At 39.6% G+C, this 26,633-nt stretch overlaps 1 long non-coding RNA gene across 2 annotated transcripts in view; it reads left to right on the top strand.

The window, feature by feature from the left end:
• Nucleotides 1-14: 14 nt before the first annotated feature.
• LOC135185202 (uncharacterized) overlaps nt 15-26,633 on the top strand; it is a 201,412-nt gene continuing 174,793 nt past the window's right edge. For both annotated transcript variants that reach the window (XR_010306394.1, XR_010306395.1), the window contains exon 1: nt 15-315. This is a non-coding gene — a long non-coding RNA (uncharacterized LOC135185202). The remainder of the gene's footprint in view (nt 316-26,633) is intronic.

The following is a 26,633-nucleotide window of genomic DNA, read 5'->3' on the forward strand; positions in this document are numbered from 1 at the left end:
CCCAGCCTGGTCTTTATAGTGCTCATAACATTCGAGCTTGTCACATCTGCTAGGGCCAGAGAACAGGATGACTTTAAAGCCCTTTGGGGTAAAAACGAACATAATATTTACCTGACAAAATAAATTAGAAAAAAAGGGTTGTGTATACTCACATGAGACAATTGCGCTGACAGGTGTGCTAGATAATACTTCAGTGCTTCAGAACAGGGTCCTTTTGTTAGCCAGGGTATGTCTGGTACAAATGTACCCAACGAGGAACATAAACTCATTTCAGGTGGAGGCGACTGAAACAGCATTGTGGATTTGCTGTCAGAGGTAAGTGTTTTCATTATAGCTGTGTGAAAGTGCAGTTGTTCTCACTATCTATATGTGTCTTGGAGTAATGCTGTGGATTTTTTTTTTTTCACATAGAAACAGACTGTGGAGAGTAAAGATTGGTTATAAAAGCTTTTTGTTGAGTGAAAATTGTTTATGTGTGTGGCTTTTGTACTGTTTTTAAACATTGGCTAAGTACCGGTAAGAGCATTGTGTATGTTTTCACCAGAACGAGACTAGCCAAAGGAACAGGTGGCCTGAGTTGCCCTAATGGGGTGATCCAAACTCCATTTTGAAGTACTTGGCACATTCTTCCCTTTTCTTGTTAATTGTTGTTACCGGTATTAATTTGTCTATTGTCATATAAAGAGAGGAAGATGAGGGATCTGCTGCCCTGGGAAGCCTCTGCAGTTATGTTCTTGCATTTAAAGGAATGTGAGTATGAAACACTGGGACTGTTTCATGCATCAGTGAGCTTTATACTCTTATTTACTCAGCACATTCATTCTGCTTTCTCCCATTGTACTTCTCACTGATTCATTATGGGTTTGTTTCATTCTTCCTGTCACTTATTTTTGGAAATTAGCTAAAGCTTGTTTTATTGGACGACCCTTTGTATTTCAAAAGGCTGAAATTGATGACAAGGAAGGCAAGACCAGAAAGAAGAACAGTGAGAGATGCAGAAATATGTAATACCAATATGTTTTGCTTAGTAAGTGCTTGGATTTCTAGGAGGTTTAAGGGAAGTCGGCATGGAGGAACTTGAGGGGGCCCTTGGGTGTGGAGTTTGAATGACCAAATAGTGTCTAAAGCACCATTCACTTGCTTAAAATCTACTTTCTAGTTTCCACCTGATGCCTACTTAACTTTATTCCTCAGTTCTTTGTTAACTATTAGTAGAGTTAGTGCACCTGAAAATCACTGGGTTTGACCTTCAGTATAATGATCTTGGTTTGTGTGTCTGTTAGACAAAAAGGGTCACTTGCTCAATCCTGAAACCCATGCCCCAGCCCTTCTGAAAGAAAGTGAATTGTCTTTCTGTGCTACAAACTCTTAACCATAAATCAATCTGAATCTGTTGCTGCTCTGAGATTCCTGTATAATTGCCCATGAATGCAAACTCAAGTACTTTAAGTATTCACAGATGCAGAACGTCAGAAATAAAGATTATAGTAAATCAGATCTCATGAATATGCATATTTTTGTTGCCAGTAAATATTCTGAGTTATCTAAATTAAAATTCAAAATTATATATTGCAGAGGAAACGTGCTTTTTTTTTAAGAGTTGGAAAACATTTGCTGTATTCTTCCTGTCGTTACTATGCACATAATAATCATGTGAAGCAAATGATACTTCTTTTTATGCTGCTTGTTTTAAATAGCTTTTATTTCTTAAATTGCTAGTTTATTTTTACCAAGAACTTTAAAAAGCAGTGGGCCACAAAGCTAGTTGGAAGCCACTGACAGCAGCCAAAGCTGCTGGTTTATTTTATGTTCTTGCAATAAGGATTCTGGCCTGCAGTGACAGTAAGAAACACCAATTAATGTCAGCAAAGTGTAATGTATGAGCTTTGATTTAAAAACGTTCCTAGAACTTAGACACTTTACAAGGGGAAGCCCAAAACACCTTCACCAGCGTATGTAGTTAACATCTCTGGTGTGGAGTCCAGGCTGCCGTGAGTCACTTGGGCAGCAGCTGTGGGAAATGACTTGCTCTAAGATGCCAGACTTTGTGCTGAAGCGGCTGAAGAGGGTGCACACACCCCATCTGCTCTGCGGTCTGCTCTGTGTGGGAAGAGTTCTTTAAAAGGGGGGGCAGCAAACAGCGAGGGTACCGTAACTTCTTAAATGTGTTGCAGCTGTTTCTCTAGGAGGTCTGGCAGGTAGGAGGAGGTGGAGCATTAGGACGGAATAGCTAAAGATGTTACATCTCTGCTGAATGTTGTGCCTGAGGCAGGAACATCTCATTTTCTGGTGAATTGTCCGGTGGCTGAATAGATACTGACTGCGGTGTATACAGCCGTGGGGCTGAGGAGCGTGCTGCTCCAGGGGCTGCTGCATGGACAGGGGCGGGTGGCGATCCTGCAGTAGAAGCAGAGTCGGTACTTGTTGGAGTGACATCTTCACCTCTCTTCTATTTAATCGATATCTGCACGTCTTTCAGAAGTCTTTGTAAAGTGTCTGTTCAATCCCCATGCACTGGTGGGGATTAATCAGCGCGCACCGGTAGGTCTTAATTACCCGAACCAGCCTCACCTGAGACTGAGCGCCATGCCCTGCCCAGAGGTCTGGAAACTTCACTTGTGCTCACAGTTATGGACTAGGAAGCGACTGTGGTCAGCCCTTTCCTCTGCATGTCTGGACTTGTTGATTGGATTTCCTAGATTGACTCTGGACTTGCCTTGTCACCTCTCTTTTGTATGGCGAAGAGAAGGCTGTCAGTGCAGCCTGTGGCTGTCACCAGACTGCTGTTGCCTTCAGTGGGGTCCTGCCCTTGCCAGGATCGTCCTCCTCTAGCTAGTCTTCCCCGGTGGAGTAGTGCTGCTTTCTGGCTCTTTCATCTTCGAAAATCAAATTTGTCTGCTTCTGTAGAAAATCCTATGGCCTTTCCTCTCCACTGTGCCTTCAAATGCTTTATATTAAAAGGGGAAAATTCTGTATAGCTTGCTGGAAATAACATTAATCTAAGGCAAATTTTCATGGGGAAGCCTTGGTTCTTTTTAGTATAGCCTTCTATTGTACTTACATTAACATTCACAATCCTACCTAAATATTTATATAAGATTAAAAAAAAAAAAAGTTTCTCTGAAAATATTTGCTGAAGTGAATAGGGCTTCCTGTTCTGTCAGCTCTTCTCTGCCTGTTATTCAAAGACTTGATTTTGTCCAGGATAGTTCCTATAGCTAAGGCCTTCGGAGACTGTAATCCTGTTATCAGCTGGGGGAATTTCTGCTGTAGCAGAAATAAAATGAGTTTATGATGGGTTGCGAACAGGTATTTGCTTTATTTTCATCCATCAGGAAGCACTGCAACAACACATCAGAGCAGAGAGTAAAGATCTTTTGGATGGATTTAAGTACAAGCACTTGTGAATCCAGCCTGGGAGGCTAAGGAGACGAGCTTCTAAGCCAGTTGGACTAGCTTTAGGAAAAATCTGTGTTTCAAAGTCCAGCATAGGCACAGGAGAACAGTGAGGGTCTAACTTCAAAGACCATACTTAAGCTTACAGAGATGCAGGTTTTCAGAGGTGTTTATGCATCTAACTCCCACTGTCTTTAAAGTAAAGGAATTATATCTAAACATCATTGGAGAAGTAATGAAAATCATAGAATCAAACAGGTTGGAAGAGACCTCCAAGATCATCCAGTCCAACCTAGCACCCAGCCCTAGCCAGTCAACTAGACCATGGCACTAAGTGCCTCATCCAGTCTTTTCTTGAACACCACCAGGGACAGTGACTCCACCACCTCCCTGGGCAGCCCATTCCAATGCCAATCACTCTCTCTGGCAAGAACTTCCTCCTAACATCCAGCCTAGACCTCCTCTGGCACAACCTGAGACTGTGTCCCCTTGTTCTGTTGCTGCTTGCCTGGCAGACGAGACCAACCCCCACCAGGCTACAACCGCCCTTCAGGTAGTTGTAGGCAGCAATGAAGTCACCCCTGAGCCTCCTTTTCTCCAGGCTAAAGACCCCCAGCTCCCTCAGCCTCTCCTCACAGGGCTGTGTTCCAGGCTGCTAACCAGCTTTGTTACCCTTCTCTGGACATGTTCCAGTATCTCAACATCTCTCTTGAATTAAGGAGTCCAGAAGTTGACACAGTACTCAAGGGGTGGCCTGACCAGTGTTGAGTACAGGGGAAGAATAACCTCCCTTGTTCTGTTGGCCACACTGTTCCTGATCCAGGCCAGGATGCCACTGGCTCTCCTACCTGCCTGGGCACACTGCTGCCTCATGTTCAGCTACTATCTACCAGTACCCTCAGGTCCCTTTCTGCCTGGCTGCTCTCCAGCCACTCTGTCCCCAGCTTGTAGTGCTGGTTGGGGTTGTTGTCGCCAAAGTGTAGAACCTTGCTCATGGCCTTGTTAGGTCTCATCCCATTGGCCTCTGCTCACCCATCTATCCTGTCTAGGTCCCTCTGCAGGGCTCTCCTACCTTCCAACAAATCAACACCTGCTCCTGGCTTGGTGTCATCTGCAAACTTACTGATGCTGGATTCAATCCCTTGGTCCAGATCATCAGAAAAGACATTGAAAAGCACCAGACCCTGGTCCTGTCCTTACAGGAGGCAGCAGTTAGCCCTGACATTGATACATTGAGTGATTTGACTGAAACACAGCTTAATTTTTTTTTTTAAAGGTTCTTGTTACTTTTGCTTTCCATTATGTTCTTCATCTTGCAGACAGAAAGAAATCTATAGGGGAAAAAAAGGCAATGACTCTGCATTTCATTGCTATGAATCAATCAAGAGAAGGGTGCTTTTTTTCAGGCTGAATATGGAGATCCTAACACTTTCCATCAATATCAAAACCTGGAATGCATCTAGAAGATGTAATTAACTCTTACTTGATGTTCTTACATGGATCTTAGTTAAACATCTGTTCAATGGTTTCTTCTCCCTTCATTTTCTTAAGAAAGAAAATTCAAGGTTGCTACTTTTTTTAAACTGGGAAACTGCATACTTATGTGAAGTTGCCAAGCTAGGCGAACTATTGCATGTTTCTCCACCTTGACTACAATGATAATGCACAAACCTTTGTTTAGTACTGGGATAATAGTGGTCCACTGGCTTTTTATTACTGCTTCAGAGTAACATTTAATCTAAATGCCCTATTCTCTTTATCCTGTATCTGCTCTATATGGTTACTTATGCCTGTTTTGATCCCTTTCAGTTATTTTTGTGATGCATTGATTTTTAAAAAAAAAATCTCCTTTTACTCCAGAGGTATTTAAATTGGAAGTTATTCAGGAAAATTCTTTGTGATTTCACAGCCCTTTCCCCCAGGCCTTGTTAAAACAGTCAACAAGAATCAAAAAGAGGACTAGTGTGTAGTTATCTGTCCCAGGAGAAAAGGGCATGGGGTGTGAAATTTTAGATACTCTGGTGAAAACTTCAAAAAGAGCAGTAGTTCTGGGCACTTCATGATTGCATGTTCTCTGCCCTGAATTTCCAGCTAGATGTTTCCTCCTACTTTGACAAGACTCAGGACTGCTTTTCTAGGAAGTGTAGTATCAGCCGGATCCAAAACAGTAATTTTCTGAATAGAAAGGGAAAGCAGAGACCAGTCTGAATACTAATCAGCCTACAAAGGTGTGTGGTTTTGTTAATCACCCTGTGAGAAGCAGTCTGGGAACTGTAAGATGTCTTCAGAGAGAACTGTTTGAAATACTTCAGCTACAGGACAGCACAAAGTCACTTTTCATGTTTTAATATGATTTTTTGCTTGCAGACTACACATTTCCAGTAGTTATGTGGATGCTGCACAGCTGCTCTAGGTGTACTGATAATTAGCTGGTTGTTCTTAACTATCCTGAAATATCAGTTTGTGAACCTTATTGGTTGCATCCTGAAATCATGGAATTATGTGGTTCACTATTTTGTGGTTGGTTGGGGGTTTATATATTTTTTTTCTTTTTCCCAGAAAAAATATCAGGAAGCAAATGAACTGAAATAGAAAGCTTTTTACAAATAACATACTTTCCAATAAATCCCAGATGAATGCAACTTGAAAGGCTAATTGAGAGCTCAGAGGCTTGAAAACGGTTGAAAATTGTTTGCTAGGAGCAGTGCCTAGAATCTGCTGCACCATGCTTGGAGGATGAAGCCCGAGAGATGTACTGAACAAGTGATTTTTTTAGTGGATCCTGCAATACTTGGAAATCAGCAAAAATGCAACAAAAAGATTGTTAGGAAAAAAAGTCACTGGGTCATTTTCCCTGTCACACCAAAAAGGAGATATAATCCCCTGCTATCACGGTTCAGGCAGTTATGGGGTTTGACTCACAAAGGTTACTGTCTAAAGCACTAGAATTGAATGCACTGGAATATGGAGTTAGGTTTTCCACCATTCACTCATCTCAGTTTTAGCTGATATTCCTCCCTATCCCCAGGATCTCATCTCATGGCCAATTTTTAACTAATTACTGCCTTAATTTCTCTCAAGGAATATTTACAGCTTGTATTTTCCCTCTGCCTTTAGTTCCATCCTAATTCAAGAACTATTAAGTCAGGTGTATTTGTAAACAAATGTACACCATGGTGAAGTTATTTTAAGCTTTCTTTTTCTTTAAAATCATGGGATTGAGAGTATGCTTCCACACTGAGGTATTGGTGTTTGGCCCTGGTTGCACATAAATGACCTCTCTTTCTCCAGCTTTAGCACTTGTGTGACAGGTTAGACTGGAGAGCAAATTAAATGGAAACCCTTTTCCATTCTAACTCATTGTATTAAGACAACTTTCTTTAAGGGTTGGATGAGAATGCCATAGCATGTCAGAAAGGAAGAAACTCCTCAAGACAGGCCCATACCTGTCCCTTCCTGAAGACTGTCCAACAATAAATCTTGTTGCTGCATTTCTCTAACATGGAGCTCTGTCACAGTCTGCAAAGTGTCCCATAAATAATCTAAGTGTTGAGAAGGTTGCTTCATGTCAGATTGGATTCTCCAAGTGGCCCAGTAGAGTGTGATATATATTTTTTTTAAGAGGAAATAGGTTGGCTCCTGTCACCTGTGATTTGCTTTCAAGATAACAGAGGCAGCTAATTGATTGTAATTGTTATTGTGCTTTACTAAACCACTAAGTAGCTCAGGCAGATGTTTAAACAATCCAGAGTTAAATATTTTTTTCCCAAACAATACATTTAGAGTACAGCAGCCTGCAACTCAGCATCCATGCTATTGTGGGAACTCAGTGATTGGTACCTCAGATCAGAACAGGAATCATTAGGATATTTAATTTCATGTGCAAAGCTACATCCTTCTTTTCAGTGGCTGTTTCAGGGGAAAGAAAATGGACTGGTTTTCACAAAAGCAGAGCTGTGATTAAAGGACAGTCTGCTTCCCTGATGGACCCTTTTGGCTTAGTAGAGGAGATCTTCACATAACCTAATGAAGCGAATTTTGTTCTTGCAGAGGGAAACCATAGCAACCTGCCACTTCAGAATGCATAGGATATAATCTCTCTGTCCTTCAGATAGCATTTTGCTGTCCAGAAATAGTCATTGTTTCCTAATGTGTGAATGTAAAATGTCAGACAAATGTAGCTAGTGACAATGTTGTCTCAGAGGTAATCATGAGACCTGTTGTGCTGCTTGTCTGGTGCTGCACATTTGGAAAGCAGGTTCCAGGAAAGGGTAAAAGTAGTCTATTTTGGTTTCACTTTTTTATAGACAGGTTACAGAGGTGTCCTGAAAATTCGTAATTGAAGAGCTCACTGCAGTCCCTTTAGTGCCACCTTTACCTTGCCCTCCAACGCAAGCATGTACCTGCTTATTTTGGCAGAGTTCGCTTAAATTACAGTACTTGGAGTCCCTAGTTGCTGGCTCACTGATCTCTTTGACATCACATTTATTCAGGCTCAAATAACTATGGAAGTACTTGGTAGTCAGGCAAAGGGGTAAATGCCCTGTAACCTGCTTGCAGCTGGCCAGAGCTGCTGGCTGGACTTGATGAAAACAGAGGAAAGCATTCTTCTTTGCTTAAATAAAGAATGTGTGTGAGGCATCTCACCGACTTCCTTTTTTGTCTCACTTCTCACTACAAGTTCTGAAACAAAAATGAGAGAAGTACCTTCTGTAGAAACTAACACTGATTACTAAAGAGTTTAACTTTTGGGCCTTAGAATCTGCTGCCAGTTTTAGGGACTGGGCTGTGAAAGGATGATTTAGTCAGCTTTTGTGTGAAGAGGCCCGAGTAGTGCACTGAAAGAATAAGTGGCAAATATTTAATGATATTATATGGGAATGATTTAGACTAAACACACTATTTCCTTGGAAATGTATTCATGACTCCATCTTGTTTAAGAGTGCTTAGAAATCAGTTATAGTAAGCACGAATAATGTAACTAACAGTACATATGCTTATGGCTTTGCTATCAAAACTAATAGTAAAAAGAATTTTGTGGAAAACTATAGTCTGATTCAGAGAAATAAGAATGAGAGATTCAGTCTTCCCGAATGAGGGCAGTAGTGGCACACGATTCGTATAGTCAAGTTTCATCTAACACTCTATTAAAGACTGTGAGCTTTTGGTATATTTATATTGGGTGTTTCAGTGAATGTGTTGTGGAATTACTTTTATAAATTCAGAGCTGAGAAATGCCAGAAAAGACTGTGAAAGGAGATATTTTTATAAAGAGGACTTTCAACTTAACCTCCTACTAGAATGATTTTCAAGTTTCAGGAAAAAAAAGGCAGGACAACTTGCTGAAGGGAAGAAAATGCTACCACTCGAGAAACAGAGTTGGCAGATCTATGTTTAAAGTTTTCTAGGTTTTCAGAAGATAGATCTTGCAGGAATGAAACTCATTTTTTACTGGAGGATTCTTTTCCATATGCAATGTTTTATTTTACTGTTTAGCTCAGTACACACCAGTCTATTTATATGTACTTCAATCACGTACTTCTAATTGTTACGTCCTCATGTGGCTGCTTTGGAAGCAGCAATTTTAGAAGTATTAGACGAATAATTACCCCTCCCTTTGCATTAACATGAGAACTCTTGTGTTTTCTAGTTGGCTTTCAGTATTGAGAAGCATTAGTGGATTTGTGAGAAAACAATATATGCCTTTGTAAGTGTCTTAATGAATATCATCTTCTGAAGCACAGCTCCTCTACCACTTGAGGACTTATTGATATGGCATCTAGTGACATAATTTTTGGGGCAGTTAATGTAGTAGCGAAGATAAGATTATAACTGAGCAGACATCACTCTTGCAGAGTTGACACAAGTATTAATAATGTAATTAGATATTACAGTTTTAAGAAACTGCTGATATGATGTCCAGTCTGCTGTTATGCTCGATGTCTGCTCAGCTTTACATAAGCTTGTTGTGCTTGTGCTCCACTGAGTCTGGAAACTCTGCAGTTACAAGTCAATAATCATGCAGTACAATGAATTGAGGTCTCGACAGAAGAGTCTATGGATCTATTAAATGAAGTGGAAAGAGTAACTCCATGCAAGCAGAGGTATCGTTGACTTGTCAGTGGTGGAGTGTTTGTATTTGCATGCCTGCTAACACCATTGCAGACTATGATAGCTTCCTGAAGGCTTTGCTAAAGCAGTGTGAAAGATGTCTGATCTCTGGATGATGAAAAATGGTCAAGTGGAGTTACTGACTTTGTGCCAGGAAGCACAAACCACAGTTCTGTTTGAAGTGTGAACTGTTAGGCAGAGCTTTCATTTTAGGCTGAAGAAGAAAACCAAGTGTATTGATTTTGCTTGCACACAATTTGAACTATAATTTAAGAAGTTAATCTGGCTAAATATTCCTTTGTTTGATTTAGTTGCTGGTGTGCCACTGGAGTCTTAACATACCATAGAAAATAGAACACTTCCCACTGTCTGTGTGTGGTAAGAAACTGAATGGATGGACTTTGGAGATGGGAAGCTAAACAAAGTGGCAAATATTATGTTTTCAAGGACATGGAGGCAGCAAACATCTGATGGGATGAGAGAATCGTTGGGGAGTGTCAGTAGGCTGTCAAAGGGATAATTGCAGGCTACATTTTGTGCATAATGTGTGTCTGCTGCCTTCACCTTGTGTAAAAGAGCAGAGTGGAACTTCTTAAGTGAACTGTGACTTATTTTGTGGGAATTTATTTCTAGTACATATATTCCCTAAGTTCTGAAGATGCCATTTTGATGCCTAGTGTGTCCTCAGACACTGTGGTAGACCTGCAGTTCATAAGGAATGTGGAGGTTGTAGCATTCTCGCTGGTCACTTCTTGTGCCTGAATTAGTGTGAGGCACAGTCTGCCACATGTGCAGTGGAGTCAGAAGGTGTGATGGTTTGGGTATTACCCCCCACAAACACACTTGGGAAATCACCCAGACTATACTCAGCTGGCTCTGGAAATTTGAAGCTTATATTTACAGCTTAGCACAATATACAAGCACTCCCCCCACTCTCAACCTTACTCCAGTCCCAAGGAAGAATGGAGGTTTGGCCAAGGGATTAGGAAGCAAAGTGGATTAATCAGAGAGATAGCAGAGAGGCAAGAGAGAAGAAAAAAAATGGCAGCACAGAGTCCTAAGCAGAAGAAGCGACTCATTTATGTTTGGATTCTTGTTTTTATACCTCTCAGGAAGCCTATAAGTGAAGTAGACATTGCCCTTGTTTTTCTTTCACAGCCTGTAATCTAGTTCTTCTCACCAAAACACTCTAGCTTCAAACTAGCATAGAAAGGATTGGCTCATTCCTTTGGGGCAGTATGTATGAGTAGAGTTAGGACAAAGTGGTCAGTGATGGAGAGTATGGGAATCTCATCTTAGAAAGTAGACAGGGAAAACATGTCTCCCCTGTTTTTCTGAGCTTTATGTCTGTCTGGAGAATCAGTGCTTTGTTAAGCACACCAGCTGTAAATTGCTGAACTGGCTGAAACAGAACTAAATTGATTAGTTAAATATTTTGGGACTCCTGGGTAGATGTTCATTACATTGTAAAATAGGTTGGGCAAAAAAATACCATTTATAATTATTTTTATTTGGCAATTCCTTTCTAGCAGGCATTTACATCAAACAAGCAGCTGAGCTGAATCTAGCACAAGTATGGAGCCAGGGAACTGCAGCAGACAGAGAAACTAGAAAAGCTCAGCTCCTGTGTATGGTTGAGTTGTTGTACTTCGAGCTGGGATGAGAAGTGTTCAGTCAGTTTACTGGAGGCTTGGCTGAAACTTGCTCATACATTACCATAGTTGAGGTAGTGCTTTGCCTGCAAACCTATTTCACGTTTAGGATGAGGTTTGTGAATATGGCCAGTATGCCTTGTACCATTTTCCATGTGCAGTGGGGGGTTTGTGGGAGGGAAGCCTGAATTTTTTGAGTTTTGACAGGTTAGCTGTGTTTTGTGGGCTCAGCAACAAGAGACAATACTCTTTCCTGTCACTCTGGTTGCTCTTTGTTATCTCTGGGAAGCAAAATTCTTGAATTAAAAGACTCTATCAAATCACTGTGCTAAATGAAGAAACTTTTCCTTAAGGTTAAACTCCCATGATGTTGCCTCTGTCAATGACAATACAATTGCTTCTGTCATTTTTTTCTGTGTCACTTCTCCCTTTTTGACTTGTTCTTTGCTTCCTGTAAATGAGCTTATACATTATGCATCTAGAAGCTATTTTCCTGTTGTTGCCATTAAGAATAACTTAAAATACATGGCAATCAGTGCTGCTCAGGGAAACTGTCACACTTGTGTTCTCAGACATCTTGGAAGGTTAAATCCCTGTAGCTGGCTCAAAGGTGGTAGCATTCATTGTAATGGATTGTACAGAAAATTGATAGGGAAGAACCACTGTTAGAAAATACTATGTCATATTTAAAGATACTTATCAATGAAGCCTCTGACATTGGCTGATGACATGAGAGCATATGGTTTATCTAGTTACTGTTTGTGCTTTCATTTTACTTTGAGTAATGAGCCTCTTTAAGCTTCCAAATCTGTACCCTCTGATTTAATTTAATTGTAGTGTGAAACTTTTCCCAGATTGACAGGAGACGTGTACAAGCTTTCTTCATTATCTTTGCCAGAAGATAAAGGCCTGTAGCATGTTGGAAGCAGTTTTTCTCTTGTTTTCCTTCTGTTCTTACCCATTGAGTGTCCCCATTCCTGTTGAGGAAAAAAATAAACCCAAACAACCAAGCATTTAAGCAAGTATTTAATTACCAGTAAGTGTTTTCTTTATCCCAGCAGATAAACAGATATAATGTGTTCCCAGCTTGCCTTGTAGAGGAAAGAATTCAAGTTGTTGGGAAGTGTTTTGAAAATCTAAACAGAAAGAAAAGGCAAGATCAACAGCTACATGCATAGCCCCGGTAGAAATTAATGTCTCAGAATATGTCCAATAAAGGAAAAAGATTAAAAATAGCTAAGAGAAATAGTCTTGAGGTATTTTAGTTCATATGACTTACAGATGACCTAATCTGTCATTTCTTATGTCCTGTGGGTCTGCCTGTTTCCATGTTTTGGGCAGGACTAATTAGCCAGGGTATTGTACTGTCAGCCATCTTTTGCCTCTCCTGTCCCAAGACTTCAACCTCTTCCCTGCACTTGTGATTTCCAGTGCTTGCTATGCTGATAAATCTACATGAACCCATATGCCTCAATCAAGAGCAACTTCACGTGGTAGCCTAGGCCCACTCTCCTGCTGGACACATGACAAGGATTTCTGCTTTGCCAAGGATTTTCAGCTCTGCCTTTTTATTTCTTTTCACTCAGAGCTATACTCAAAATCAGTATTGCTGCTTGCCTGCTAAGCAGCAGTGTGCCAGCGTGCCAGTGGCACACAGTTTGTAACTAGGTAGTTTGCCACGGATAGATTATTAAATTGAGACTGCTTTGGACACTTGTATTCAAGTCGTCCCTGTGCATAGAAAGTTATAAACATCCAGGGATCCATCCAGGAACTCTGCTACTTATGTCTGCAGTCTTATTTCCCATCTTTAATAGCTGGTAACCAGTCAAAATTAAACTGTGGGTCAAATAAAAGGACAGCATTTTTTGAGCATCCTTAAGTCCTCATTCATAAGAAACATCCCTTTAAATAAAAAGAACCTCCTTGTTCCCCCAAACACCCCCAAAACAACAACAGAAACCTAAAATCAACTGTATTCCTGCTTAGCAGTCCTTGCACCTGTATCCTAGTTTATGGATTTTCATAATTAATGAAGTGACTCACTCTCACTTGGTATATCTCTGAGACAGCACTGAAAAGTACTCCAGAGAGCTCACTGCAGCATTTAGTTTGTAATTAAAAAAAAGCAGTTCTTGATGGGCAGGACAAAAAGATTAAGAAAAGATGCTGTAGTTAAGTATGGTTTGGTGTATTTTTTAAATGGTTTTTTAATCTTTTAAAAGACAAGTCTTTTAGCAGAGAGCAGTTGGTATCTTAGGAAAAGCTGAAGTATTTTCCCTGTGTCATAGAAATCACCAGTTTAGAATATGTGGTTATTGGAACTGCTTTGCTGCATATGTGCATGGAACTGAACTCTCTCTTTACTCTTAGAAACTGTGTTTTGAGCCTTTGAACATGGAAAAAAAGGACAAGCAGTAGATACAGTGCCAACTCTGTTCTAGATGATCTGCTCCTGCATGTTTTTATGGAAAGTCATGTGTAAGAACAATAATATTTTAAGGGAAAAAAAAATGACACAGTGGGCACTGTTTTATAGGTATATGCAAACCAAATACTGCAGAAATACCTTGTAAGTGCCTTTATTGTGCTTTTGGAATTTCAACAAAAGGTAGTCATCTTTGAGTGGAGAAAAAAGTGAAAGTCACTACATATTTCAGCCATAAGATAGGAAAGAAAGGAAAGTTTGAAATGGTTTACTGTAAAACATTGGCTTTTAAGGGCAGTATGTTGAAATTCCCATCTTTCCATTCATCATGTGCTTCAGTTAATGAAAAGAACTTTATTTGATGTGTGATTATTTTTGGAAACCTCTGACAGATACCAGTAACTGTGGGCTGTCCTCCTGCAAGCCTACACTTTGTGTGTTGCTTTCTTGAGTGTTTTGTTAGCTTTCTCTGTCACCGTGTCAGGGCTATTTTCCATGTTACAATACCTTTATGCTTCTGTAACTTCTGTAAGGCGATGATGTGACCAGTACAGAGTTGCTTTGCATGCAAAGGACTTGCTCATCTGGATAAATGCTGCTGAGTATTCATGACAGCTGAAGTCACACACATCCAACATGTCTGAAACTTAAGCCCTGAGGCCCAATCAACCTTTTGCTAAAATCAGTGAAAAGGCTGGCAGCAGTGGGAGCTGGACTGAGGACAAAAAGTCTTTTAAGGAAAAAGTCAGAGTAGGGCTATCATGAAATACTGGGTTCCTGCCCAGCTCCAGTACTGGCTGTTGTCCAGAGGTAGCCTGTGCTTGCCTGCCTGCCCACCCACCCTCTGTGCCTCTGCTGCTTCGCTTTGTTTCTGTGAACAATCATTTTAGCACTTTCAAGTGTGGCACTTGAGAGCTCCTTCTGGCACAAGCTCTGTAAAGTGCATGTGTGACAATGTTTTGTTTGTGTCTTTTTGAAGATGCTCTGAAAAATGACAAAGCTTAAGTGTGTTTGTTGGCTTGAGAACTGTGGACTTCATTGGTTTTCCTGAGACAGAAGCAGACAGACCTTTGCTGTAAAGTGAGTGAATATATAATCACATGGAAACTGTTTTGTGTATCTTTCCCTCTGCAGTTATTTCAGGTCTTTCTTCGATGTCCTGTTCAGCACTCTGTGTCTGAGACAAGCTTTCTGAGACAAGCTTTCTAGTTAAGAGTTCTAAAGAAGTAATTACAGCAGACAGACCTGAGGGACTTCTCTTAGGACTCTTGAACAGACCTTTGAGTAGATGAATACTCTTTGGCCTTCCTTGAATGCAAAGCAGCAGGGCAGGGGCTTCAATGCAGGCAGTAGGCATTCCAGAAGAAACTTAACTTTGGGCATCTTTTGAACGGGGAACAGCTTCTGTTTCAAACCTTGATGAGCTAAGATGCAATGGGACTCCAGTCAGTTGCAGGCACCAAGGGGCTTTTGGTGGTTGTGGTTTTTTTTTTTACTTTGCTTTTGTGAGTCAGTGTTTTACTACAATATCTAACTTGGATACTTGCAGAGCCCCAACCATTAACAGATATTTAATGCTGAACCACAAATTAAGGGATCTTTGGTCAGTCTCAACAAATTGCTACTCTTGGTTGCTTCTGCTTATTTAATGATGTTTCAACTTAAAAATCTATGCTTCTTTACATTTTTGTCTGCTACCAGAGACACACCTTGGGGTTTGTATGTATAAACAGCATCTGCCAGGCTCTTCTCTCTCTTTAATATAAAAATGCGTTGTGCTTAAATGTATGTGCTGAATTATTAGCCACTTAGGGGAAGGCATGCTAGTAAGTGAGCCTTGAGCTACTTGAGTGAGATAAGTTACTCTTCTCAAAGTTATATGGAGTATCAACAGGCAAAAAAACCCCACCAAACCCCTTGACCACTGTGTTAGGTATGAGTATTGAGAGGTGTTAAGCAGTACTACCTCCTGGCACTTCAGTGCCTTGAGGTACCAGAAGAATATTAGGAGGCATGTTAAAACTGCTCTACTCTGTTCTTCTCTTTTCATGATAAGCTTCTTGATTCCCAGAAGCAAATGTAAGTAAGAACCTAGTGCTGCTTTGAAGTATTAAATCCCATTCATCCTGTTGCTAAGTCTGGTTGTGTACTCTCCAGCTAGGTGAGGGATCCCCTAACGGAAAAGGTGTTTCTTGTGGATGCTTCATTATTGGTTTAGCTTTGTGGAATTCAGTGACCACAGGGATGATATATCTGCAAAATAAATACTGTGTGTGCAGGACCTTACCTAATGCTTCTTAAAAGATCGTGTCCTCCTAAAGCTATTCCAAGTGCATGAATTACTTGTTCTGCTCTGTTCAGCATTTTGCACAGTCTGGAAGCATGCGTAAAGCTATTAGAAGAAATTGCCATACAAATAACAAAGTCACTGAGATGAAAACCAGGACACAGAGTAGTGGAATGGGGGGGTGGGGAAAGCACAAAAATAATATTCATAGTACACAGTAGTACTTCAGCTCAGCTGGCATAGAATAACCCTTTATGTGGGGTGGACAAAACAGTCAATATACTGACTTAAATGGTGTTCATGATATAACCATAGGTTGATCAAATTATGCTTTGGGTTTGCAGTATGCTATAAATATACATTTAAGTACTAAGCTGACCACCATAACTCACTGAACTGTAGAAATACTACTTGTCTGCAGCTTTTCTTGACCGTGTAGTTGATCTTAATATTCAGAAATATTACCTTGTAATATTTTGAACATCCTCAAGTTCATGTAATCAATGTCCTTCTAATCTACAGAAAATGGAGATTTTAGTGCACTGGCTTCCTCTCTCTAGTATTGTGGTTGTTAATAAATTAGACATGTATTTCAGTCACTGTAGAGTAAGACAAAGAAATTATTTTAAGCTTTCCAACAGCTTCTGCTTAAAAATCAGAATATGATGCCAAGTGGCATCTTGTGTCATTTGCTGCCAAGTATCATTTTTCCTCATAGAATTTGAATCCACTCGAGTGGTGTGAAAGCAAAATTAAAAATCAACCTACCGCTGTTACTTAGAAGCTTTCAAGTGTACTTGGAAAACTGAGATCAATGGAAACCTTTACTGAAATATCAAATTAAAAATAGGGATTATCTCACTTATTTAAAAACTAATTTAAAGTAAACTGTCTGCAGTAGAGATTCCTATTCCATAGTGGACTTGAAAAGTTCAGTTCACATGATTTTGGGTGAAGATTCTGTGCTTTGTTTTTTGAAAAGCAGGCATGATTGTGGAATGAAGTCTTCCATGTTTATGAGTACAGGAATACAGCCTGGAAAGCTGGGTACAACTCCAACCTGTTTTCTTTCTTTACAACTAAAATCAGGGGAACAGATTAGACTGCTTGAGAAATACGATGTAGATCTAAAAGCTTGCATTTGGCAACATCAAATATTCTATTACAGTATATACATAAATGAATGTGTATACATAATTTAATGAATAGCATCATATTCTGATAAAAGCTTTTGTATGGGAAGAAAAATATTTCTCCAAGGTATAGATATCTATGAACCAGTGAAACTAATTGCAGGCGAAGGGATCTGTGTGATCAGTTGCTGCAGAGTGCTCTTGAGTGAGTGAGAACTTGCACAAACAGTAGTAGTGACAGAACAAGAGGAAATGCTGTGCCAAGGGAGGTTCAGGCTCGATATTAGGAAAAATTTCTCCGCTGAAAGGGTTGTCAAGCATTGGAACAGGCTTCCCAGGGAGGTGGAGGAGTCACTATGCCTGGATGTACTTAAAAGATATGGATGTGATGCTTAAAGACATGTTTTACTGGTAGCGATTTAGCTGTAGTTGTGGGATTGCGAGCTCTGGCCAAGTGGTTGGATGTGATGAGCTCAAAGGTTTCTTCCAACCTTGATAGTTCTATGATTCTATGAACTTTCAGACAGGAAAGATTATGGATACTGTCATGCAGCTTTTCTTTTATGCAATTGTGCCTGGATAGGACTTGGCATCCGCACCGATGACAGCAGAGCCTGTGGTGCTCTCGTGACTGTCACCACTGGCGCAGAAAGGAGCTGTGTGATGTGAAGGTCCATCTGAGGCCGCCCTGGCATATATCTCTCTAGGGATCAGAATGAAAACTGGAGGTATCTAACACTACCAGCACTAACTGTATCTGTCATGCTGTGCATAATAGACTGGGGTCATATTTTGATATGTGTTGGTCAGTTGAGCAGTGTGTGCAAAGGAATTTTGGAGAGTTTACCTGTGGGAAGGACAGAGGCAGGAATAGAATGCCATGCTAACTTCCTGTTGATTGAAATGGTTTTTTTTTCTGCTGTGTAGGAAGCACTCCACTTGATGCTTGTGCTGTTTAATCGGTAGTGTCTTCGCTACCGACATATGGAGTTATCAGACTTCAGTACTGAAAACAGAGGAACTTTTATCCAAGCCAAAAATGGTGTTTGGTTCAGTTCAAGTTAGGCAAATGTGATATTTTCCAGAAGGACAGAATTCTTTGTGGAAGTAGATTTTTGCAAGTCTTGTTAAAAAGCTATGAAACTAATGTAGAATCATTGACTTAGTAAAAAGCATTAGAATTTAAAAAGCAATCTACTTAATTGTCTAGCTCTGCTTGCTGAAAAATAATAATAGAAATAAAAAGCTTAAAATTAATTCCCAGAAAGTTACATAAGCTTATGTTTGTGTGAAGTGGGGGGAAAAACATGTCAACACCTCCTTTTGTATTGTTAAAGGGTATACATGGAGATCTGTAGAGCCTGCACAGGGGGATGACTTCCCAGGAGAATCTTTTACCTCCCAGAAAGTTCACCTTCTTCTGCTGTCTTGTAGTTTTGTTGAACTTAAGTGTTTCTATAAAGGGTTTATAATTCTTGAAATAGAAACAATTAAAAAGTTTTTCACAATTGAAAGATGATCCCAAGCAAGAAGTAACCATTGGGGTGACCTCGCACCTCATGATGAATGTGACACTCTATGAGTGCATTTGGTTTTAAGTTTCTATTTCCCCTCCTTGCTGCCTTCTAGCTTAAAAAGGCTATAGCTACCCTGAAGTGTGACTAAAGCTTACTTCAAAAGGGAGTAGCCATTTAATAAAAAGCTGATGTTAGAATTGGGTCTTTGGTTTCTCTGAACGTTGCACAGTTCAAAAGCCTCTCTGCTTTCCTGAGAACTGAAGGTTTAAATGCTTATTTCACCTGTGCCCTTGATTTCAACTTTCAATATCTGTGTTTTTGCTCTTGCTTCCCTTGTGCAGATCTGTGTGGGTTAGCAAATAACTTCACCTTTGTCCATCTGTGAACTAGTATTAGAAACAACCTTTAGGAAAAAAACCCAACCCTGTTACTATATACAAGTAACTTAGAAATGGACTTCTAATACTGGTTAACTGAACTACATTATTCAAAAGCTTTAATAATTTGTCAGTCAGTACAAAATTTTTATGAAGGTAATAGGAATTTCTTTTAATGTTTTGGGTGGACAATAAATTTCTCAGTTACTATAATCACGAATTTCTTTGGCTTTCCTTGGTATGCAAATGTGAAGTTGGATATATTGCATATATGAATGCTTTTGCAATGGGATGGCTTGCTGGGCTCTCATTTGTTTCCAAATTGATATGGCAGTTGCTTCCCTAATAGTACATTTTCCTTTTGATGTATGTGGCTACTTCGCTTACGCTCTCTGCATCTGTTCCCCAAAGAGCCCTGCTCTATGGTGAGGGGAGCATCTGGGGTATATAGCTTAAATGCCATTGGAAAATGAGCATGTGGGGTTTGTCTCTCTCTTTTTTTGTGAGAGTAGTGATAATTAAATTTCAGGCCAAGTTTCATTTCCTGTTCATGCCACATGGCAGTATTAAGATTTTCATGCTCCATCACTCTTTGATTTTTTTTTATTATTAACATTCTATTTGGAGTAGTGTGTTTGGGAAAAAAAAAACCTTAATAAGAATAACCTACCAAGCAAGAATGCCAGCAGTCTTCCCATTATCACACTCTCCACACAGAAATTGATCTTTTTGCTGCCACCACTGCCTTCCACACTGCTTCGATGTTGGAAAATGGATGGTTTGTATTGGTTGATTTTTGCCTGCCAAAGGCAGAAGAGGCAAGGGGAGCCTAGTTTAAAATGTAGAGAACCAGCCGAATAGACACACAATGGGTTAAAGAGCTTTTGGGAGAAGCCTGCTGTATGCTGGCACCTCTGATCCGCATTAGCATTCTTTGCCTGTTGCAGAGACTCTTTAAAATGCCATTTGCATTGATGATGGTGTAATTGACATGGCTCCCCGAGGAGCTGTAGGGATTGTAGGAAGCGCAAATCTCAGGAAAAGTCATCTGTTCTTGGGACTTTTATGTAGTCTGAGGTCTTGTTGGTAGCAGGACTTGTATTGTTGTCTGCTATTACTCTAATAATAAAGGGCCATCGGCATTATGGCTCTTCTTAAGTTCCCAACAGTATTTTTGTTAAATCTAATTGAACATTAGCTTGCTAATTAGCATTAATGCTTCATTCTATTGGGTAATTGACTGCTTGGTTTTGTTTTGAATAGCTTTTCTGGAAGATGTAGTGTAATAAACTTTTACAATGAAATGAATAACTTATAGAAGGTTTCATTATTTCAGCAGTAAAAGTAGCAGGATGTGCAGTAAAATGTCTGTATTTGCTTTCTAGAGCACTGGAGGCTAGGTGGTGAGGCAAGTGTGTAAATCAATGCCTAATAACTGCAGAAATAAGTAACATAAAATGTTAAAAGGGGTTTGGGAAGGATTTCATAGAAACAAGACTCTCGGGACCTATGCATAGAAGCCGAGAAGATTCTGCATGTTAGATTGTGGTTAGAAGGTACAGTATTGGACTTTGCTGGTAAGTACAGTAGGAGATATAACTGATTTGCCTAGAAAAGTTAATGCCTAGCACTATATCAGTAAAACTTCTGTTTTTTTTGAGCTTGTGTATGTTCTATGAACAAGATAACTGAGGGAGCAAAAGTTGGTTGCTTAACTAGGAATTGAATGTGTAATTTGCATGTCCACATATGTAGTTAGTGCAGATATCATTGCAGTGAAAACAGTACCAGAGGAAAAGTAGGAGAGGTGCTGACTTAATAGATCTGTGGAGTGTAAGTGTGATAACTTATTTTTGGAAACAAAAGCTTTCACGTGACTTCAGTAAAAGAGACTGAAATTGTGACCCAAGACTGAAGTGCCAATTTACAGTAATTTCACTGAAGATTTAGTTTAATCCTACACTGAATCAGCACTAAAAAATAAGTTAGTTTTTTTTTGTCACTGCAGATTTATTCTTTTAACCTACAGTTTGGATGAAGTCTGTTGCTCTGAAGGGAGATACTGGATGTTAAGTTAAGCTTTTTGAGATGAATATTGGGCATACTGGTAATCTTATGCACTCTGAGGAGATATTGCAACTGTGAGTGATTTTGCATCCTTAGTTTATGCAAATCTTGAAATGCAGTTCCTGAGCGGTGAAGTATTACTGTGAAAATTTTGGGCTTTTCTTATTGGTAAAAGAGGTTTGAAAAAGAGTTGCTAATTATGTTTACAAAGCATTTATCGTCACTGTGCTTAAGACACAAACCAACCACATCATGCATCAAAGTATGGAAAAGAAGGGGAAGGAGGGAGAAGGGAAAAAGAAGAGATCTTTGGAGCCAATTATTTTTGGATGCAAGTGTTATCATGATTTTGCCTTGAATTCAAGCATTTTATGCTAATGCCACCAGGCAATGAATTATTGAAGGCTTGGAAGTGTCTGTAGAGGGTAGGCAGTACAGATTGAGAGAGGATTTTTTTTCTTGAGGAAGTAGGAAGAAAACATTAGGGGCACGTGGAAAGAAAAGTGGCCTTCTGAAACAAGAAGTATTAAGGTGGATTCAGTTCAAGACACAAAGACCATAATGAATTTTGTATTGTATGCTTTTTTGATTTAACAACCGAAAGAAAAACACTAGTGCCTGTTTATAGCTCTAATAGTGATTGATGCATCATTGAAAAAGAAAATGGAGGATGGAGGTGTAATATAAACAGTTCAGGCTCTTCACATACATCTGACACAAGGCCAAGTGGACTGCAAAATTAGGCCACCTCATTTAATTTCTTTATCTTTAATAAATGGCTGCACTGTATCATTTGTCTTGAAAATAATTAAAAGTGTTGTTTCCCATCAGCTGGAAGGCAGTTAAACAAGCACCAGCCTGGTGTATGAAATGATTTAATGTTGGTGCTTCCTATCTAAACAGTTTTTTCTCATTTAAATACTTTAAAACCTATTTCTGGCAGCCTATGTTAAAAGTGGTACTTGAGATTGTAAAGTTTGTTTTTTTTTCCTTGTACTTATATACAGATACTAAAAAAGATATTTACCTATAACCTGTTGTCTTTGACCTTCTGAATTACACAAATAAATACGGATGATCACAATAACCCAATGCAGTGCACACTCAGTTCAAATAACTGCTGGCATTTGCAGTTTTAATTATCTTCTCTCATCTTGCCCTACATTTTGAAGTTGCTGGCACTGGAAAGAATGATCCTCAGACTGTTATTAATCACAAAAGCATTTACCAACAGCAGCATCTTTGTACCTTGATCAAATTCTAGCTCTGATAATTTCATTCCTCTTGCCTCAGGTATCCATATAATTTTCTGGATTTATATTTTTCATGTCTTTTCTTGTTGCCTATTCCACCCTAGCTGAAGAATATGTTTCAGTGGGGGATGGAAGCACTCCTGACATTTCTCACAGCAATCTGAAAGGCTATAAGTACTTTTAGGAGTTTTTAAAATTGGTGTTTTGTAAATGCCTAAGAAATTATTATTCAAAATGTAGCTTTCTTCCATAGATAGATTTGGAAATTTGGTCATAAACTGTGCATTTTAAGCATAGAAATAACGTATCAATTTCCACAGTACCAAATATTCCCAAGTTATGTCTTCATTATTCTTGCACACTTGAGTGGAAGGAAAACCAACACCTTTCTCCTATCTTCGTACAACATTGGAGAGAAATTCTCAGTTCTGGCCTTTAGTAGCCTTGTACACAGGAACTGCTATCAATGCGTTTGTGTCTAATTATGAACGAGCTCTCACTTTTCTCAGTTTAGATTTGGTTAACAGTGTAACAAGAAAGATAACCTCTTGTGTCTATGCAGTGATAGTAGTTCTGTATTTTCCTCAAGGAAAAAGGAAATTTTGAAACAATCGAACTTAATATTTACATCTAGTTATCTTCTCTGGGATGGGACATATCTGCTAACAAGTAATTTTGAGTTTCTCCAAGAATACTATGATAAAATGTATGATAGATGCGAGAGATGTTAAATTCTGTGCTAGTTTGAGGCTCTCTAGGATATTTTAGTGAGAGAAATTAGATTATAGGCTGTGAAAAGGAAACAATGGTGATGTCTACTTGACTCATAGGCTTTCTGAGATGTATTAAAAACAAGAACACAAACATAGATAAAACAGTGGCTGTGTGTCTCTGTCTGCCTGCACTTTTCTCCCTAACCTGCTGTCTCTGTAACTAATCCTTTGGCTTTCTAACCCCCCCATGCCAATTCTCCAAACTCACCTTGAATGTAAGGCAAAGTCTGGGATAAGGTAGAGGGGTGGAAAGGATGTGGAAGGGTGGTTGTATATTTCTGTATATATTGTAAATCTCTGCTTGTATATTGTGCTAAGCTGTAAATATAAAGCTTCATTCTTAATTTCCAGATAGGCTGAGTCTAGTCTGGGTGATTTTGTAAGAGTTGGGGGGCAGGTAACACCCAAACCGTCACACTGGTTGGGGAGTCTTCAGAGATTTCTTTTGAACTTTGTGTCTCTTTTGTGCATGAGTACCTGGAAGAAGCTTGGATTGTTTGCCCTAACTTGTGAATTTTGTATTCTTGGTTTATCTGATAACTGTGATTCATGCAGTTTTCTCAGAACTAGAGGATATAAATTACTCTTGTTGAAAGAAAAGAAAGTCTCATTACTTCAAATTAAAATGTGCTCAAGGCATCCACTTCAAGCATCACAGATTTCTTTTCAAATTCAATCTCCATACTCCTAGGAAGGAGCAGCGACTTTGAACTCTCCAACTTCAGCCACTCTTTGTTATTCATTATGACAGGAAGTTGCCATGTACTTGAGGCAGGCAATCTTTCCCTCAGTCAGGGAGGATTAGGGCTTTGAGCTGAACAGCTTACAGATTCACTTTAGCCGAAGCAATTTAATGTTACAGAGAAATGTGGGAAAATGTTTGTTGCTCCTTTATTGTGGTTACTGTCCCACATCTTATTACAACTCTTTATTCTTTCCTCCTAGGGTCTAATTTCTTTTTAACCCTTTCCCCTATCAAATGCAAGCCACTTACAAGTCGCTGTTTAACTGATTTGCAAGGACTATCAGCAGAAAAATTAAATTATTTGTTGTTTTTCCTTTTATTTGGTTTATTTGATAGCTTCGGGTGAACCCTGATTTAGAAATAAATTAGTTAGCCTCTGTCCTTATTGCAAAATTGAGATTAAGATTTCAAGGCCAGTAACTGTATTGTCCAGATTGGTATTAGATGTCCTAGACTGACACTGTCAGATGTGGAAGAGCTGCTCTGCTTCACTTGAGTGAGCTGAAAAAAAGTGAAAATCAGATTTTTAGAGCAATCTTTCCCCTTAATTTTTCTTCTTCAATTTAATGGAATTAATTGCTGCCTTGAACAAACAATAAATAGTGCTTCTGTTGCATTGCACTGGTACATCTTGTGTACAGAAGAGTTGGAGGGACATAAGGGACTAGGCTTTGCCAGAGGATAGCTTTGATAGAAATGATTCCCCACAGTTTAATAGCATGTAAAGGCTATTTGTCGGGTGAAAATGGGAGTTTTGAGTTCTGGACTTCAGCTGGTTTCAGTTGCCGATCTGCATAAAGGGATACTTAAGGAACTGAGGACAAAAGCAGGAGGTTGTGTTTTTTTTCAGCCTTGGTGCTGACTCAAGGCAGCTGTATGGCTTTGCTTAGCTTTGCTTTCTTACTTGACTCTTCCCTCCTCCTGCTCCACCTCATCTCTAATACTCAGTGACAATTCTAGGCTTTTCAAAACAGGGGGCACTTCTGAACAGCTTTCTGAAAAAGAAGGCAGGCAGAACATGAACAATACCTCTCTCCTGCATACATGAAGTGGTGATGCTTTGTGGCATCCCCTAACAGACAGTTGTACATAGGTGTTTGTGATAGCTATGATGGAGCTTATGGCTGTCAAATCCTGTACTACTGAACAGCATCATGGTCCTTATAGCTGCCATTCAGAGATAACAAAAGTATGTGGCACATGCAAAGCTGTACCATGCTGGGGCTTGCTGATTTCTGAGAAGAATAACTGCTTTCCATAGAACTGTAGCTGCCTTTACCCTGACGTGGTATCAGTGGCAGTTTTCTAAATGCTTTCTATAAACTTTGGCTCCTTCTGTCTCTGCCAGGATTATTATTGTATCTGGATGACAGGGCTGTTACTTTTCAGAAAGTCAAACAAATCTGCTTTACTACACTGCTAAATGAGTGTGGTTAAAAGAAAACTGGGGCTGGATTCTTCCTTGAAACTTCACTTTCCTTTTCAGCTTGCAAAACCAGAACTGCAACGAACAGAGCATTACTAAACCCCTTGGTGGAAATGCAGATGTCTTGACACTGGAATAACATGGCAATCCAGAGAGAGACCATGTCCTTTGTTGTCAAGTTGCTAATTATTCACAGGAAAGATTAAAGCCAAGCATGGTTTTCCCAAATGATTTCATATTATACTCTGAATTAAAAATACATTAAATAAAAATGCTGATGGGGTAGAAAGGATCCTTGTCAGTACAAGGCGACAAGATTGTCATGGTATTTAGTTTAGTAGAACCTGGGAGAACAAGTAGAATGGTTGCAAGAAAATATACTGCAGCACACAAAATGTTCTCATGATGTCTATTATTTGTGCTTTGTTGTAGAGTGAACAGCTTATGGCTGACCACCTCCTCTTTCTTGGAAGATGTAGTGGATTTTGATCCCTGATACTTGGAAATAATTTGCCAGCGTAGGCAGGGTTTCTCTGCAGCTCTAGCCATGTAGCTGAGGTCAGTTTGACTTAGAACTAGCTAATGTAATTTGGATTTCTCAGCCTGCAGTGCTATAAAGCATTCACTATGATCAAACCTGACATTACGAGCTAAAGTTTTGGTTGAATATAATTTTAGAAAGACATCTGTGCCTCTTGGGCTGTGTTAGGAGTTATGCAGCTTGTCTAGAAGATGTTGCTGTGAGTGTCTTAATAGTATGGCATTTTTGGATGAATTCTACAGATTACTATTTTTTTTATATAGTGAAAGCTGACATATTTTGAAGACAGTATGTTTTTCCTCTGAGAAGGCAGAATTAATAAATTGTTATAGCATTATGTACTACTACTATGGTGACCTGCAAGTTGTCCCACTCTGCACTGCTGAAGCTCCACTTTGAGTACTGCATGCCATTTTGGGAGCCTCAATATAAGGACCGCATCAAATGATTAGAGTGTGCACACAGGAGGGTGACCAAGATGGTGAAGTGTTGAGGGCAAGACTTAAGAGGACAGGCTGAGGTCACTTCATGTGTTCAGCTTAGAGAAGAGAAAGTCAAAGAGTGACCTCACTGCATTCTGCTGCTGCTTTAAAGTGAGTAGTGGAGGTGCTGATTTAGTCTTTCTGGTGATCAGTGATAGGGCACGTGGAAATGGAATAAAACTGTATCAGGGAAGTTCAGATTGGCCAGTAGAAAAAGGCTGCTCACTGAGAGGTTGGTTGGTCACTGAAGTAGGCTTGTTAAGGAAATTGTCACAGCACCAAGTCTGTCAGAGTTAAGAGAGCATGTGGATGATGCTTTTAGTCATATGGTTTGGTTTTAGATAGTCTTGTGACAAGCAGGTGATTGGACTTGATGCTTAGGGGTTTTTTCCAACTTGATATGTTCTGTGGATTGGCAGAAAGACCATGTAGAAAAATGGTGTAA

Source organism: Pogoniulus pusillus, chromosome 22, assembly GCF_015220805.1.
Source record: "Pogoniulus pusillus isolate bPogPus1 chromosome 22, bPogPus1.pri, whole genome shotgun sequence".
Lineage (NCBI taxonomy): Eukaryota > Metazoa > Chordata > Aves > Piciformes > Lybiidae > Pogoniulus > Pogoniulus pusillus.